Raw genomic sequence first — 4,297 nt, 5'->3', positions numbered from 1 at the left:
AAGTGGCATTCACCCAGAGTTCTTGACAGAACTCAATGTAAATTGCGGAACTATTAACTTGGGTTTGTACCTGCCTTTAATCACCTTGGCATCAATGTGGCGATGCTAATGTAAAGCCATATTTAAAAATGGCTGTTAGAGGTAGATCCTGGCATTACAGACCAGTAAAGTCCTAACGTCTATCCGGGCAAGAGTGAACACAATAATAAATGATAAAATTTAGACCATAGAAGAGCAAATTTTTTGGGCAAACGTCCATATGGTTTCTGTAAAGGTATCATGCCATTAGTATCTATTAGATTCTTTGATGGGTCTAACAAAAATGTGGAAAAGGGGAGTCCAGTGGACATAGTTGTACTTAGATTTCTAGATAAGGCCCGATTTAACATATGGTCCCTCACCAAAGGCTTACGAAATAATATAATTGTTCATGGGATAGGGGGAGATCTTTCTATGGATTGGATTGTGGTTCTAGACAGAGACGAAGGGTAGGATAAAATGTAGAACGTTTTCAGATGGAGCGTGGTATATAGTTTCCCCAAGGTCTAGTCCTGCGACCAGAATCTCTAGTCACTTATTTATAATGTTGATCTGAGAGAACGGAGTAAAGTTCAGGTGGCATAAGTTTGCATAACGATACTAAATTGTCTTCTAAGTTAGTTAGCCAAAGCGACTAGTGTAAGAATTCAAAAAGATCTCACAAACTAATTGAATGGGCAACAAAAGGCAAATGAATTTAATGTGTGATAAGTAAAGTAATGTGCATTGGTAATACACCCTACCTATACATACATAGGCTGGGGGTCTATAGTTTCAGCTACAACCTAATCAGCGAAAGGATCTTTGACGCCCCATGGATTAGTCTCTGATAGACATCACACAGTATTGCAGTGGCAGTCAAAAAGCAAACAGTTAATGTAGGTACATTTAAAGGGATAGAGGAATATTCTTTTGCCCTTATGTAAATCCCTGGTACGCCGCATCTTGATACTGGATTTACAGATGTTGGTCTTCTCTCTCAAAAGAAATAAAAACATGGCCATTAGAAAAGTTCAGAGAAGGCAATAAATGAGTTAGGTTTTTTGGAAGGGTTTATGAGAACATTAAGAGGCTAGGATTCAGCTTGGAAAAGAGGAGACTAAGGGGGGATATGATAGAGGTATATAAAATCATGAGTGGTGTGGAGAAAGTGAATAAGGAAAAGTTATTTACTTGTTCCCATAATATAAGAACTAGGGGCCACCAAAGGAAATTAATGGGCAGCGGGTTTAAAACAAATAAAAGGAAGTTCTTCTTCATACAGCACACTGTCAGCCTGTGGAACTTCTTGCCTGAGGAGGTTGTGAAGTCTAGGACCATAACAGGGTTTAAAAGAGAACTAGATACATTCATCGAGGTTCAGTCCATTAATGGCTATTAGCCAGGATAGGTAAGGAATGGTGTCCCTAGCCTCTGTTTGTCAGAAGGTGGAGATGGATAGCAAGAGAGAGATCACTTGATCACTACCTGTAAGGTTCACTCCCTCTGGACACCTGGCATTGGTCACTGTTGGTAGATAGGATACTGGGCTGAATGGACCTTTGGGATGACCCAGTATGGCCATTCTTATGTTCTTATATTCTTATACAATCACTCCCTGGTGGTGAGGGGCAAAGCTGAGCTGAGCGAAGCAGGGAAGACTTGTTACAAACTCGAGAGTTGTCGGCAAACTCAAGAACCACTAACACAGACAAGTAACAGGAGAGTTTTGGAAGGAGTTGAGAGAGGATGTGTGTGAGGCTTTCTTTCCAGGTTCAGTAGTATGTGTGATATCAAGATGGTCACTGATGGACCAGTGACAGTGACCTGCAATGGATGTGCCATGTATTCTCTCCTGCCTGAAGCCAGAAGGGATTTCCTGTGCATGAAGTGCAAGTTGGTTGCTGTGCTGGAGGAAAAGATTTTTGGATTGGAGTGGCAAGTTGAGATGCTACTAAGGATCAGAGAAGCTGAGGAGTTCCTAGACAGCCAGGTTCAAAAAACACCAGTACCCCAGGTTCAAAGAAGAATGAAGCTGCCCACAGAAGAATCAGTGAGAGAGGAAGTCACTGGCAGTTCACAACCACCAGAGACAAGATCTCACAGCAACATTCTATGTGGTTTGAGACAGATGAGGATAGGAAAGCTCTGGCCACCAGACAGAAGAGGAGGAGGAGGAATTTGTTGCTGATTGGAACATGGACAGTCAGGCCTAGTGGTGAAAGTGAGAGTTTTAGAGCTGGGTCCAGGAGGGTCAAAGTCCAGGAAATTTGATGAGGGTCAGTACCAGAGGAGCAGAAGCCAAATGCCAGAAGTCTGGTGCCAGAGAGGAGCAAAGACTGGAAGCAGGTTGGAGTAGGGACTGGAACAAGGGCAAGCACAGCAATAGGTGTAATATGTGGTGAGCAGCCGTTGATCTGCTGTGGGGCCAGACATACTGGCAGGGCACTAAACCAGCCGCCAATCAGGGGCTGTGGCCACTCTGAGTTCTAAGGCAGTGCAGATGGGCTCATTGGTTGCCTAGCGAGCAGTTGGTCAGGGAGCAGGCCAACAGCTATTCCTAGCTGGTCTGGTCCCTCACAGAATTCCATACAGCTAGAAGTTTCAAATAGATGCCACATCCTCAGTATGGAAACTATGGAAGATACTGCTCAAGATCCAGCAGGTCCAAGGGAATGAAGAGATGTACGGAACACATGTGGACGACAGCTCAGCCCATCCTATACAAAAATTAATCTTACCTGCAGAGTTCTCCAACCGTCCAAGAAGACAGATGATTCTTGTTGGAAATTCAGTACTCAGAAATATCAAAAGAACATTTTGCAAGAGATAGGCAGACAGCAGGAGAGTGTGCTGTCTTCCTGGAGCCAAGACACAAGACATCACTCTAAGACTGTAGTCTTCTGAGATCAATGGACAAGTATCCATTGGTGATGGCTTATATCAGCACAAATGACACTATGTCACAGGATATCTCACAGATAATACACTTCAGGAAACTTGGAAGTGTGCTAAAGAAAAATGTCTGAGCCATCTTGTAAATCAGTCCCTTTAGGTTTTTCTTAGACAGTGGAAGACCCAGGAAATGCCGTTATCTACACTGGGTGGCTTATGTTCAGGGCCCAGTCTCTAGTCCTTGCAAGGGAGATCCCACCCTTTGCAGGCCTTTTTATATCTCTTCTGATGAGGTATCAAAAAGAAAATAAATGTTCCAGCACACCCAGGAATAATGTCTTCCTCGAGTCAACTCAAAGGGAAAAAGGCCAGCAGGAGCTTCTTACTCTGAGGATGCCTGCATAGTGATTTTCTAGGAGTCCTTCTGGCTAGTTAGCTGAACGGGGCTCACCCTGGAAGTTTGCTGCAGTCCCTGAAGGATGGGAATTCTCCGTGCAGCTTCAGGAGTTGCTCCAGCCATTTCTTGCTCAGAGTGATCTCTCTCCCTAGCAGGAGTGCCATTTGAGGGTGGGCAGAGGGGGCAGGAGTCTCCCCCTTAGTTTCATACAGGAGGTGTGTGAGCTCCGAGGTGGGGCTCTTAACTACAGCACAGAATTAGTGTGAAATGTAAGTTCTGCAGAGGAGATGTGGGCCTGGGGCAGGGAGTCAGTATTTTGTTTACAGTCAGAGGCAGGGTGATTAAGATAAGAAGGGCCAGGTGATTAAATTAAGGATCTGGAAATTAAGCCTGTAAAACAGGAATCCCTGGGAAAGTGGGCGGGTGGAAGGGAGGGAGGGAGGAGGGGTTATTTTAGAGATAACACAGGGGACTCAGAAAAAATACAGTTAAGCCTTCTGAGGGCTTGTCTACACTTACATTTTATAGCGCTCTAACTTGCTGGCTCAGGGGCATGAAAAATCACCCCCCTGAGCGCTCTTTAAAGTACTAGTGTAGACAGGCTCCAAGCGCTGGGAGCTAATCCCCTTGTGGAGGTGGATTACCAGGAGCTCTGGGAGAGGTGTCTCCCAGCACTCGCACGTGACCACACTCACACTTCAAAACACTGCCACAGAAGCATTCCCGCAGCAGCACTTTGAAGTTTCCAGTGTAGACATACCCTCAGCCAAGGTTACACTCAGAAAAGGAGGCGATTTGGGGGCATAGGTGAAAATAATGGCCCAAATTCCAGGGAAGGGATAGCAACGATATAGAGAAGTTCCCACTCTACCTGTGGTACTTATGTGGCCCCATCACTGTAGTACAGTGGTTCTCAAACTTGTTCTGCCACTTGTTCAGGGAAAGCCCCTGGCAGGGTGGACCGGCTTGTGTACCCGCCGCATCTGC

The sequence above is a fragment of the Chelonoidis abingdonii genome, chromosome 2, assembly GCF_003597395.2.
Source record: "Chelonoidis abingdonii isolate Lonesome George chromosome 2, CheloAbing_2.0, whole genome shotgun sequence".
Classification (NCBI taxonomy): Eukaryota; Metazoa; Chordata; order Testudines; family Testudinidae; genus Chelonoidis; species Chelonoidis abingdonii.
The sequence above is the reverse complement of the archived record's forward strand: the minus strand, read 5'-3'. Positions refer to the sequence as shown.